The sequence below is a fragment of the Triticum aestivum genome, chromosome 4B (assembly GCF_018294505.1).
Source record: "Triticum aestivum cultivar Chinese Spring chromosome 4B, IWGSC CS RefSeq v2.1, whole genome shotgun sequence".
Taxonomy (NCBI): Eukaryota; Viridiplantae; Streptophyta; class Magnoliopsida; order Poales; family Poaceae; genus Triticum; species Triticum aestivum.
The window spans coordinates 362,272,124-362,286,734 of NC_057804.1; the positions used below are offsets into that span (position 1 = coordinate 362,272,124).

General features: G+C 44.0%; 1 long non-coding RNA gene across 2 annotated transcripts; it reads left to right on the forward strand.

Annotated features, from left to right (window-relative positions):
- The first annotated feature begins 651 nt into the window (after positions 1–651).
- Positions 652–6,249, forward strand: LOC123094829 (uncharacterized). Of its 2 annotated transcripts, XR_006446002.1 has the most exons (7): positions 652–961; positions 1,057–1,120; positions 1,221–1,317; positions 1,971–2,062; positions 2,224–3,967; positions 4,824–4,972; positions 5,828–6,249. It is a non-coding gene; the product is annotated as an uncharacterized lncRNA (long non-coding RNA). The 2 variants fall into 2 exon arrangements; XR_006446001.1 differs by having other exon boundaries at positions 652–1,120.
- Positions 6,250–14,611: the final 8,362 nt, after the last annotated feature.

A 14,611-nucleotide genomic window follows, 5' to 3' on the forward strand; every position in this document is an offset into this window, starting at 1 on the left:
GGCTCTTGCATGTAGAGGCTGGCTCTTGCATGAGCTCTTTTAAGGGCAATCCAATGGTTGTAAGATAGTTGTTTGTATACTTTGCCACATTGGATTTTTTATGATGTGCCATACAATAAATGAATAAAGAGAGGAAGATTGTATGTACATGAACCAACACCCCTTGCACAAGCTCCAATGTAGAATGAGAGAGCACTTTATTTATTATCTCACATCCTATTAGGCAAACAAGATACAACCCATTGAAGTTGTTATATGTTAAGGTGTTTGTTGATGACATGTCATATTTTACCAACAAGCTAACATACAAACTGTTGGAGATGCCCTAAAGCGGGCTTATAGCCCACTATTGTACTTTCTCCTACAGGTGCTAAGCCTGCCACATTTAAAACAATAATGAGGCTAGCCAACTCGCATGGAGAAGGCTCCCTCGATCGGTTCCTTCGCTGGCCGTCAAATCGAGGTAAAATTCCCACCATGCCTCTCATCCACCATTGGATATTCACTGCATGTTTCACCATGTTATTTCTTTCCTATGTGCATGATCGGTGGGCCGCTTCATCGGTGGGGTCGTCATGTATTGGTTGGGTTCGTTGGTGTGAGGGTATAATTGGTTGAGCCTCCTAGAAAGCACATTGCCCCCCCAATCCCTATAGCAGCCCGCCCGCACCTCTCCCTCCTCTGGTCCTTCCTCATCTCAGCCGCCACCCCCACCAACCCTAGCCGCGCCCTCCTGCATCTGTCCTTCTCCCCCTTCCTGGTCCGTCCCGAGCCCCTCCTCGTCTCCTTGTCGCACCCACCTAATCACCAGTGATGGCCGCGCCTAAACGCATGAGCTAGCCAAGGAAAAGCGGGGTGGCGCGTGCCCTGGTCATCGGCCGACGGGGAGCCTGCGTAGAGGCGGTGGCGGAGACGAACCTAGATGCTCGAGCCGCCTCTTCGGAGGCTTTCCGATGAACAGGTGGTGTGCCGTCTGCAACACCCCACCCATGGTTCCTAATTCCTAATGGCTTTTTGTTGTGCGGATGATGGATTTATGTGTTCCTGCCGCTGAAGGGGAAGACGGAGGAGTTCCGCGCGCGCCTGGGCCGCGGGGAGATGCTCGTCGACGTTCAGGCAGGTTGGTCCCCTTGTTGTTCCTATTATTGTTAGTGTTGCATTGCAGTGTTCCCTTCAAGTTGTCATCTGAGATGCGTTGGTGTGTGTTTGCTTCTATTCAGAGGAGTTTTCTGTGGTGAGGGAGGCGGCAAGGAGGACGCTCGGCATGTGACACTTCGATGTTCAGGCATACCAGTTTTGCTCTGTTAGGATGTTCAGGTAGTGCACGAGTTTATTTGGGAGTGATTGAGCTTCATATGATTGATGTTCTTGTGTTAGATTATTGGTGGCGCTGTGCTCCACGATGGGTGCATTACAGAGATGAATGCTGGCGAGGGGAAGACACTCGTGTCGACCTTGGCAGCTTATCTCAATGCACTGACTAGGGATGGAGTTCATGGTACTGTATGCATTTAGATTATTTGTGTTTTGCCAATCCAAAGTTCTGACTTAAACTGTACTCCCTTTGTAAACTAATATAAGAGTGTTTAGATCAATAAAATAGTGTTCTAAACGCTCTTGTATTAGTTTACGGAGGGAGTACCATTGAGTCTATCATGGCATTGTGCATGGATGAGCGCAATGCACCGTTCTTTTGTTCTTAAATACCACCATATCCCCCCACCGTAGTTTCCTAAAATGATACTATTAAATAATTTATGCACGAGTATATATAAGATATTTTTGTTACTCAGATTATAACTCTCACCTATGTTTGTTGATCCAAACAAAGATGTTTATTCAAGGTTGGTTTGTTGATATTATACATTGATTTGATCCACTTTCTACATTTCCATTGTTAAACCCTAAACAGGCATCCATGTCCTTGGTCCCACTTCTTTACATTTATAAGCGCTGTAATCCTTTTTCAGTGGTGACTGTAAATGATTATTTGGCACAGCGAGATGCTGAATGGATGGGCCGCGTTCATCGTTTTCTTGGCCTAACTGTCGGTCTAATTCAGGTATACTTCTACATAATGTTGTTGTCATACTTTCTAGACTACCTTATCGTTCTGGCTTGGAACCAGTCAGTTTCTGCGTTGTTACAGTATCTTTATATAAACGTATGATCGGAGGAAACATTTAACCTTCTTTCACTCTTTCATCTGTGGCATATGCATAGGCGGGTATGAAGTCTGATGAGAGGAGAGCCAACTATATGTGTGACATTACATACACTAATAACTCGGTAAGATGCTCAGTAGAACAACAACTTTTAGATAGTTCTATAGTGGCTATTCATCTGAGGACCTTTCTTCTTCTTGCAACTTGGTATTATATGTTAAAGTTGTCTTCATTTCAGATTAGAAGTAATAATAAAATAAGTTGTGTTTGAATCTTCTACAAGAATCTACCTGTGAGCTGCCGCCATATTTGTTAATGAACCCTTTACCTGCTTATCTTGGTTATGTAGTACTTTATGTTGATATCCCATATCATATAAGAATCAAGGACCTTCATAGTGGATATGATTTTGGTCATCCACCAAGTCATCAAGTTGAGCACATCATCTTGGACAAGCAGATGCAAATTTCTGCTACATATGCTTCTTGGATTGTCTCTGCCATCAACTCTCTCAATTCCCAAAGCATTAAACCCATCTGATTGTTTATATATTTTATTTTTGTTTTGCTTTTACCAACGCATTTCTTGGCATGTGTGGGTGTGTTCCTTCCTACGGCCAGCTCGACCATTTGCTCCGTAGGGCAAAAGGAGCAAATAAATTGAGAATGCATTAGTCTTCTCTGCAATCTGTTGTTCAGGTCAATCTTTCTTGTTTTTCTGCTCTTTGGTAATGCATTTGGATTGTGTCTCTCTCTCAAGCTTGGGCATATTGGTTGTATGTTTGACTTTTTTAGTAGCAGGAAGGTAACTAAGTAGTTCACAAGACAAGTAGTTGTAAACTTTGATCATTTATTTGTAGAGTATACTTTTGTGAGTAATTCTAGGTTTTAGCTTTTTGGCAGAGAATGCATAGTTTTGGGATCTACGATATTAGTTATGAGAGGATGGTAATCATATGGAAAGTGGTATTGTGATGTGAGTTATTGGCCTAAGAAATCACATTGTATGGTTTATTGGCCTAATAAGCTCTCTTTGACTGTAAAACTGATAAGCATGTCCAAAGGATGATTTTGTTTTGTTAGTTTCATGAAAATTGTAGGAGTTTAGATAGCATCGATGCTTAGTACAGAGTGAGATTAACAAAACACTGAATTGAAGATCGGTTTTTCTCTTATTTTGTCTACTCTCTACGTCGAGATAAGTGTGGATTCAATAGATACTAACTCTGGCTATTTGGCTAAAAATTGGGTGCTTACATACTCGTTGAAATTTAGTTCTGTAAAAGAGAAATATTGTTATCATGCAATGATCAACTCAGTGTAGGATTGCTATAGAGTTCTTCCTCCCTTTTCATTGAGCATGTTCTTTAATTAGGTTGCAATTGTGAAACTTGTTTGTTTTTTTATTGTATAATATGAAGCTTCCAAATGGTTTGATCATGAAAACAAGTTACCAAATTTCTGTGTGCAGTGGGCTGGGAGCCAGGGTCATATGTGATGTTCTTTCCTGAATGAGCACTGTTGAGTTATCTGCTTCCCTTGATTAACCCTTCATTTAGAACTACAAGACAAAGCTTGAAAAAATTGGCCTGTTGTCTTCCTGTTCACACAAATCTGCAATCTGGGTGTTACTGATGTTTCCTCAACCACCTTATAGTCACTTTTGACTGACAAGTGTATCGTAATAGGCATTCTGATCTGTCTTTTTTGTTAGTTGCAGATTTAGAAGCGTAGTAATGATATTTGCTGACAGCTGTATGAAAAGGAGTTGTTAATAGATAAATCCTACCTCCACATATACAGGTTTGTTTGCTATTACTAACAATTACTACGCTTGGTTTATCTTTCCCCTTTTCCGCATTGTTAATGCTTGTGGTTATAGATTGACATTATTGAAACAAAGACCATGTTTACATAAAAGCTATAGGTGGCCGCACGTTAGTAGGCTTGCTGATTAGGAATCACATAAGTAATTAGCCTCGGTACCCCAGCCCAATTATTCAGTTAATCAGTTGTTAACATGGATACACCGAGCCAAATTATATATGCTAGATCAATTTGTGTTATTATTTTTATAATAATCAGATCCAGGCTTTCCCTGTTGTACTTTAGTTTACCTGTTGTTCTTTGGTTAGCTGATAAAATTTATGTTGTCCTATTGAGATTAAATATCCGCACTACCCATATCAAAGTGTACATGGTTATTCCTTTTTTCCGTTTTCACTTTAGCTCCCATGTCTTGTTTGTTTCTAAAATTGGGTATTGTATGAGGTACCTACATTCTTCCAGCTTGCTATATTTGTTAAACACATAATCATAGAAAATGACCGATGAAGAAGAGTTGTTGTTTTTGAGGAGCAAGGTACACGATATATATGCAGGTCCTCATTGGTCAATGGCTCAATGGATGAAAGGCAGTGCATGTTCTCTTTCCAAAAAAGAAGAGAAAACCTTCATGTGTTCCAGATGCTTACTCGTGTTGATGCCAACCTTTTCGGCTTTTCCTATTTTAGAAGTTACTGGTTCTGTCATATGAACATCACCATTTTTTATTATTTTAGTTGTAGAAAACATTACTAGAACTTGCATGAGCTTGTATACCATTTTGACCTCCTCGAATTGAATGTTTCATCTACTGAAGTACTCTGCTTGTGTACAGTTTGTAGGAGTTTGGAGTACTTTGCGCACCTACCTGTAGCGTGCCATCACAAGCACTTATACAACAGGAGGTTTGTGCGCCACATGTAAACTTCCTCTCCTTCCTCTCAGTCTCTAGCTAACCATTGAGGGCCGGCTCATCATGCCAAGGTGGGTTTCTCTGGATCGTTGTCCATTCGCTTCCTGATCTCTATTACTCTATCTTTCTGCCTATCTATGCAAATGTTGTGGTTCCTTTCTCATCCTTTTCGTAAATAAACCTCTAATTGAGGAGAGCATCTTCTCATAACTTGTTACTACACTTTCTGGATGGCCTGATCTAATATATATTTTTGGATTTGTGTCTTCGAAGTACTTGACAAATTTATTGTATTGATAAATATGTTGTAGAAAATGGCATACCCGAATTGCTTGATATGTTTATGCATGTAAGCTACTAGGATAACTTCTGTATAGTGCTTCATGTAAGAAAAGGACAATCATTCTATCAACTATACTAATGAAAAATGCATGTAATGTACCATGAAAATGGGAACCGAATGTTCAATTACTTTTGTTAAAGTACCGATCTTCTATGGTTCCAGCATACTACAACAGATTGCTGGTAGTATGTTCAGACTAATCTTTTGTTGCTGTGACTAAATAAAGCTATGTTCAGACTTATCTTTTGTTTGCTTACTTAAAGTGTTCAAGGTTTACCCAGAGTGCAATTATATGTTTCCTACTGCCGTCTCCCGCGTGACATCAAGAAAATCCCTGATGTTTATGGTTTACTTGGCCTAAATTTTGGTTTTCAAATAGTTCTGCCTCTCAATTTTATATGTATACTTGCTTTTGCTTAGTAATATGATGTACTGTTTTCTAGCTCTAGGCCTACTTGCGTTCAAGGTTCAGTTGATTGTTTTTCTTAAGGGTGTTTTTTTAATTAGTGGCATCAACATGTGGCACTAATTCCGTTGTGCATTGTATTGTGAATTTTCCAAACAACACCATTATGGTAAATAGAGATGCTAATGAGAATAACGGAGATGCTAAAAGGCAACCTTTTGGGATATAGACAACAACATGGCTTATGAGTCCGAAGAGAGCTCGAGTGGAGTCTTTTGGTTCTTGAAGCCCTGCACTTTCCTGGTGGAGTAGCATGAAAACAATTAAGAGACTTCAAAGCTACTACGCTTCATGTAGTTACGATCAATTCTTGGTCTCGGTTTGAAATACTCCTCACTTCCTCCTATTTGATTGATTTGTCTGATGGACATTTTGTCAAGAAAATAAACAGAAGGCATATGTATTATTACGAGTGAAGCCATCCATACAAGTTAAGATATTAATAATCCCATATGTGGAATTCGAGATATAGAGAAATGTTATTATTCTTCTGCTAATTGGTTGCTTGACCAAATGTACTGTAAATGACATTATTATTGTTCAAGATATACATAAATGTTGTTGTTCTTCATTGTAGTGGATGATATCCATCCCAATTATTGAGATGATGGGAGTACTACTAAGGAGTTTTCTCTCTGACTAAGCGAAGCTGTTGTGAAGAAGGGATAAATAAGTGTCGAGGAAGAAGGGATAAATAAGTTGCTTCATTCATGGGCCGAACTGGCTGCCATACGACTGCATTGAAATATACATGCGATTAAGTGGCACATAAATACTTTTTTTTCAAACATACGAAAACAAATTGATAAAAACACTCCTCTTTTTAAAATAGTATAAGGCCTCATTAACTGATTTCATACATGGTGTTAAGTATGCATACGTTCTTAGGAAAAAAGATATGCACTAATTTTTATATAAAAGGGTCTCAATTTTTACCACGAGTGCTTGCTCAAATAAAAGATTATCGAAAATACATATATTTTGAATGTGATGTGTATTTGAATAAGACTCTCCGCTACCAAAGTAAAATGTGCATGTACATCGTATTGTAGACAACAAACCTATACTTTTTTTATCGAAGGGGGTTAAATTTGTTACTATATGTGCATGCTGACAAGTAAAACAACTAATACCTGTTTTTTCTACATGCACGCATGGATTAAAAAAGATACACGTATTTCCAGCGGCATAACTTTGAATGGGACCGTGTGCTACCAAATTAGAATGTCTATGCATCTCATTATAGACAACAAAATACCTTAGTTTCATACTAAATGGGATTAGATTTGTTCTATGCTACTAAATTTAAATGTGTATATACATCTATTGTAGACAGCATGTCCCCGCTTTCCCCAACTAAGAGAGATAAAATTTGTTGTTATATGTGATTGCCCTAACAAAATCAACTATACTATGAATTTCTTTTCATCGCTAACATGGAATCAGTAGGTGTGGGGACCCCGACCCATAAGTCGATATCACCGAATGCACGTGTACAGTGATGCCAGAGATCAATGCTCACTGAACACCCAGAAGCTGAATAACAAGAGTCTTGCGTTCATACATACCGATTTACACAAGTAGGAACATTATGGTCAAGTCTTGAGTGTATCATCGCAGCGGAAATCTTCAATAACGACTTGGACCCATGCCATCTGCCTTAACCCTACAGGCATTCTGACTGGGAAGCGTCCTAGCTCGCATGTTCGTCACCAAGGTACTCTTCATCATATCCTGTTCTTTCATGCCTGGCCAATAAAATAACCAGTGGCAAGCCAATGAGTACTTTGAATGTACTCGCAAGCAACCCATGTTTTGGTTCAAGATACAACAATGCATGATATAGGTAAATTTTTGCAGAAAGCTAGTTTTGAGTCCAATGACATGTTCAACAACTTGTAAGACATGCATCAGGAGAATTCAAGTAACCATGAGGATAGGTTACAAATATCAACATAAATAGAGTGGGCATCAACCCAACTCAATCATGTCAAGTGCTTTGACTTGACCCAAGTAGTTTTTCCCATACACACACACTGGTTTGTAAACAAGTGGACGTAGCCCAAGAGCGGTTACCCAACTGTCCTTGACCGTGGACACGGCTATTCGAATAGTTTTACACTCTGCAGAGGTTGCACACTTTACACACAAGATCCGGGGAACTTCCGTGTCATCCACGACCCGCGATACCTCAAGTACCCAGGGTAAGCACCCAATCACTATCTTTCCCTAGATGACACTAACAAGGAGTCCACTCGTTGTTCCGTATCCTCACGATGTACATCATACGAGACTCACTCAAGATCGTAACATCCGAGAGGGGACATAACGGTGTATCTGGTGCCCTGTGAAAACAGTCATGGCCGCCCTACCTGGCACGACCCCGTCCCGAGAGAGAGCACCAACTCTCCCCCATCACTAGTAATGCGGGCTCCAAGCTAGTATCGGCCTAGGTAATCAATAATGCCCTTTCCCATACAAGGGTAGAGTGGTTGTGCATGTAAGGTTAGAATAACGGTCGCAACTTAAACCAATCCGTTTTGAAAACAACACACACTTGCCTCGGTACACCACTTCGTCATCAAGTGGCTACCCAGCTCATCATCTCCCCCGGGCATAAGTGGCACCCGATGGGGTTTTCGAAAAGTCTTTTGAAAATACTTTATCTCCATCACCATGCATATTCCCGTCCCTTTTTGCGTAGCACTACTTTAGCATCCTATCTACCCCCACTGGCATAACCCTCATAAGAAGGTACGGTCATGCACAATGCAAGTATCAACGAGGAAGTACGGTGGCAAACCATCAAAGTGGTTACCACCTCATCATGATTCCGTTGCAACAACAATATGGTGCTATATGACATGCATAAAAAGGGTTTCATATACATGGTCAAAGGGCTGCTTGCCTTGGTCTTCAAAGTCTTCAAGTCCTTCTCCTTCTTCTTATTCAACTACTTTGTAAAATATGGGATCTATCCGTCGCAAAACAAATGACGGGAAAATAAGGTAATAGTAAAACAAAAAAATCAAAGTGCTCAGAAAAATGTTAACTTATTTTTGATAAATACTAGGGGGAAATCTAAAAAGGGGAAAATTCCTAGTTTTGGATTTGGAGTTAAGGAATAGTGGAAATGGATTTTCAAAGAAGGATTTAAATGCTCAAATTTGAATTTAAATTTGAACAGTACAAAAAAGTGTGATGGATGTGCATGAATGTTACATCAATAAATAGGTGGAATTATTCTAAGATTTTAGGAGTTGGAATTATTCCATTTGGATAAATATTTTATCCTGTGGAATTTTTATAAAACAGACAGAAAAAGAAAAAGAAAAGTGGCACTGTGCCACTCGGCCAGAAAGGCCATAGTGCAGCAGGCCCAGAGGGAATTCAGCTCACGCGAGGCCGCCACGTCGAAGGCGTATTTGGGAAATACATCTCCAGCCATCGCAGCGAACCGGTGTGCACGCGCGTGTGTTTTAAACCTGATGTGTGGGACCCACACGTCAGGATGTGAGGCTGACGGATGGGCCCCACGGCCGTTGTCAACAACGTTGGGTCAGAGAGGGCGGCGAGCTCACCGGCGCTGCTGTGGCCAACGGTGAGGCGATCTAAGGACACCGACGTGCTCAGAACGGAGTCACCGTTCGGGTGGAGGTGGAGTTGGTCGCCGGGGTGCAGGGGTTCGCCGGCAACAAGGAAGCCGGCGGTAGAGCTTCGGGAGGAGCTAGCCCCGGTCGACTTCGGCTGCAATAGAGAGGGGAGACAGAGGGGAAATGGTAAGAGAGGTGAGGCGGTCCCAGATCGAGAGAGAGAGAGAGAGGGCAAAGGAGGCCTGTACCGCGAGATCGACGTCGACCTGAAGCGGCGGATCTTGAGCTCGATCTTGACCTTGGGCGACTCTGGGGATGAACGGGAGGCCCAGTGGGGCTATTTGGAGTGGGAGGGAATGAGTGGTGGCGAGAGGAGGGCTCGAGGATGCTTTATATAGGCGAGCGGCGGTCCACCGTGGGCTCGTGCACCAGCGAGCTCGTGCTCGTTGCTATGGGCCTCAGGAGGGTGCTGCGCCGAGTCTAGGGCATTCGTGGGGGTCGACTACGCCTAGGGGGGAGAAGAGAGGGAGCGGGGAACGCGGCAAAGCGGGTCCCAATTGTGGGCAATGACTGGCGTGCACGGGCGGCGCTCTGTCCGCATGTGAGGAGAGCCGGAGAGGGAGAGAGAGGAGGGGGCCGACAGAGTAGCTTGCTGCAGATGTCGAGGCGTCTCGTCGGGCGCGCTGGGGCGGCCCGAGGTTTCCGGAGGTGGTTGGAAGGGGGCGGCTAAAGTGCGGGAGCACACTGTAGCGCGCTCCAGAGCGCCCATATGGCTGTCCAGGCCAATTTCTATGCTTGTGGGCGCGCCCTTGCATGTCTAGTAGTATTTGTGGGGTGCTAAGAAAGGGATCTTGGCCTTGGATGCTTTGGGTGGCCAGTGGGTGAAGAGAAAGGAAGGAGAAGAGTGGAAATGGGGCTGTCCAGAATAGATAATTGGTGGTTCCATCCCCTTGATCAATAAGAATTGACTTGTGCTAAATGCCAGAGGTAGAGGGAGGTTAGGAGGAGGTGTGGTAAAAAGTTGGGGCCATGGAGAAGAGTGGAAGTGGTCAAAACAGGGGTTTTAGTAAAATGGTAGAAGGTGTTTGTTGTTGGTTTGGGCAAGAATATGAAATCCTCTTGTCATGAGGCTTGACAGGGTCAAACGGCATGAGATAATAATAGGTTCCACCAAGGTTGAGTCCATTTGGGCAAAGTTGCCAATGCAACTTTTGTAAACCCTAGAAATTAGCAGAAATGAACTTGTGTAGATCTAGTTGAGCAAATCACTTCTCCTTGATGCACCACTTGGTGTAGTGGCCTCATTTCGTCATGTTAATATGCTCACCAAAGTTGGAGTCAAGCAGAGAAAGTTGGTAGTACAAAGTTGTTCAAATTAGATTCTGGTCAAAGAGGGTTTTGGGGCACTTTGATCAATATAACATTTTCTCCAACTTGTGCCATTTTGTCTAGATGAATGATTAGACCATTTGAGCATTTTCACAAGATTTGAGAGCATTTGGACATGTTTGGCAATGTAAAGTTGCTCAAACTTCAAAATGGACAGAAATGGTTTTGAGGGGATTTCATGGGTTATACTATTCTCCATGACATGATACTTGTCAAGATCATCCAACATGTCATATGTGACATGATAGAATTTTCTTGGAATTTTTGGAGAATATTTCCTTTGTAAATATTTCAAAAGCTTGAAATATCCAGAAAGGGTTTTTGAGGGATTTGACCAATATTTTGAACATGACCATGTGTTGAAACTCTTATATATGGACAATATATGTCCACTGAGTTTCCCTAGGTTTTTGTCAAATATTTTTGAAACAATAAAATATTTTTTCCCTATTAAGGACCATTTCTGGCCTTAAGAAAAAGCTTTTAAGTAAAATAGGAAAATAACTTTTAAAATTATATTTTTGTGGTTTATGGGTGTCCTACATCTAATAGGATTCAAATATACCTTTTGAATGATTTTTCACACCCCAAGTCAAGTACTTGTAGTGCAAACCTCAACTCAGGGGTTTTTGAAAAGAAACTAATTTTTGAAAATACTATTTGGCCAAATTATTTTTGCAAGAAAATACTATGTTGCTCTATACACATGGCATGATCATTGGGTAGAAGCTTGGGGCAAGGACATGAAGTATAGAAGGTGGAGTTGTGTCGACTTTAAAGAGCACTTGAAAAACACAGAGAGAAAACCAACTCAAAATAAAAAGTCAAATAATGCAAAAGTTTTTGTCAAACCACATTTTATCATGATTTATCATCTTAAGTGTTGTGCCACGAAAATCAAGGTGTGACAGACCTACCCCCCTTACAAGAATCTCGTCCCCGAGATTCGCAAACTAGGCGTGGAAAGGAATATGAAAACTGGATTCGGGGTAGTCTTCAAGTCCTCATGTTGCTTCCGCTTCCGTGTAGTGCTCCATTAATCTTGAAGTACTTGATGGTGTGGCTTCGTGTATGACACTCTTCTTGATCTAGGTTGCTAATGGGTAGCTCGCGGTAGGTTAGATTGGGCTAGGGGTCGATGGCTCGGTGGTCAATGCCCTCGTAGAGATCGGGCAAGTTAGGAAGTTGGAAACACTTCCGGGGTTGTGATGCCTGGAAAGCATTGTGCACATCAGGTAACTCATGTGGTAACTCCAGCTGATAACTGTCTTCTCTTTGTCTCGTAGTGATCTCAGAAGGGGTCGTTAAATTTCGGAGTGATCATGAAGGGGGCCGATGAATCTTGGTGTGGGTCTCTGAGGGAGTTCCGGACTAGGGGGTGTCCGGATAGCCGAACTATCATCATCAGCCGGACTCCAAGACTACGAAGATACAAGATTGAAGACTTCGTCCCGTGTCCGGATGGGACTTTCCTTGGCGTGGAAGGCAAGCTTGGCGATACGGATATGTAGATTTCCTACCTTTGTAACCGACTCTGTGTAACCCTAGCCCTCTCCGGTGTCTATATAAACCGGATGGCTGTAGTCCATAGGACGAACAACAATCATACCATAGGCTAGCTTCTAGGGTTTAGCCTCCTTGATCTCGTGGTAGATCCACTCCTGTAACCCACATCATCAATATTAATCAAGCAGGACGTAGGGTTTTACTTCTATCAAGAGGGCCCGAACCTGGGTAAAACATCATGTCCCTTGTCTCCTGTTACCATCCGCCTAGACGCACAGTTTAGGACCCCCTACCCGAGATCTGCCGCTTTTGACACCGACATTGGTGCTTTCATTGAGAGTTCCTCTGTGTCGTCACCGATAGGCTCGATGGCTTCTTCGACCATCATCAACGACGCAGTCCAGGGTGAGACCTTTCTCCCCGGACAGATCTTCGTATTCGGCGGCTTTGCACTGCGGGCCAATTCGCTTCGCCAACTGGAGCATATCGAAAGCTACGCCCCTGGCAGTCAGGTTAGATTTGGAAGTTTGAACTTCAGGGCTGACATCTGCGGGGACTTGATCCTCGATGTATTCAAGCCACAACCGAGCGTGCCACACTATCGCGGCGAGCATGATTTAGCTTTGCAGCCGGACAGTACCCTGGAGGCCGCACTCGAAACCGCTCCGATCTTCAATTCGGAGCCAGCTGCACAGATCGAGGACGGATGCCTAGACACCGCCTCGGGGGTTGCAACCTCTACGGCGATAGAGCCGAACACTGACTTTGTCCCTCATAAAGCTTGTGACTCCGAGGCGCTGGACTCCGAACCTCCCGCGCTCCCCCCGATCGAACCTGATTGGGCGCCGATCATGGAGTTCACCACGGCGGACATCTTTCAACACTCACCTTTCGGCGACATCTTGAGTTCACTAAAGTATCTCTCATTATCAGGAGAGCCCTGGCCGGACTGCGGTTAGGACGGTTGGGATGCGAACGACGGAGAAATTCAAAGCCCACCCACCACCCACTTGGTAGCCGTTGTCGATGATTTAACCGACATGCTGGACTACGACTCCGAGGACATCGACGGTATGGACGATGATGCCGGAGATGACCAAGAACCAGCGCCTACTGGGCACTGGACGGCCACCTCATCATATGACATATACATGGTGGATATCCCAAAAGATGGGAATGGCGAAGGAACAGAGAAGGATGACCCCTCCAAAAAGCAGCCCAAGTGCCGGCGTCAGCGCCGCCGCTCTAAATCCCGCCACAGCAAGAATGAAGACTCCGGCACCGGAGACAATAATACACCGGACAGTGTCGAAGACAACCCACTCCAGCAAGATGCAGCGCAGGAGGACGGAGACGCCAGCCCTTATGAAGGAGCGGCAGAAGAAGAGGCAGAGGATTATACGCCTCCCTCCGGAGACGAAGCGAGCCTCGACGATGACGAATTCGTCGTGCCTGAGGATCCCGCCGAACAAGAGCATTTTAAGCGCGGGCTTATGGCCACGGCGAACAGCCTCAAGAAAAAGCAGCAACAACTTAGAGCTGATCAAGATCTGCTAGCCGACAGATGGACTGAAGTCCTCGCGGCCGAAGAGCATGAGCTCGAACGCCCCTCCAAAAGCAACCCTAAACGCAAGCTTCTCCCCCGATTAGAGGAGGAGGCTTACGAACCCGCATCACCAGGAGACAATACGGCTGACCGACCACCACGTGGTCGCGACAGAGAGGCCTCTAGGCCCTTTACTAGACCCGTACCCCAGCATCGCTCGAAAAGCACACGGCCACAGGGGAGCACTCCGGACTTGCGAGATATATTGGAGGATAAGGCAAGACAATCAAGATCGATCTATGGATCACGTGGGCGTCCCACGATACGTGACGACAACCGTCGCGCCGGACACAGTAAGTCCGGCCGGGCCAAACAAAATAGACCAAGCTCCCTTGAGCTTCGTCGTGATATCGCCCAGTACAGAGGCGCCGCACACCCACTATGCTTCACAGATGAAGTAATGGATCATCAAATCCCCGAAGGGTTTAAACCCGTCAATATTGAATCCTATGATGGCACAACAGACCCCGCGGTTTGGATCAAAGACTATCTCCTTCACATCCACATGGCCCGCGGCGACGATCTTCACGCCATCAAATACCTCCCCCTCAAGCTTAAAGGACCAGCCCGGCATTGGCTTAACAGCTTGCCAGCAGAGTCAATTGGGAGTTGGGAAGACCTGGAAGCCGCATTCCTCGATAACTTCCAAGGGCACGTATGTGCGACCACCAGACGCTGATGACCTAAGCCACATAATTCAGCAGCCAGACGAATCGGCCAGACAATTCTGGACACGGTTCTTAACCAAGAAAAACCAAATCGTCGACTGTCCGGATGCGGAGGCCCTCGCGGCCTTCAAGCATAACA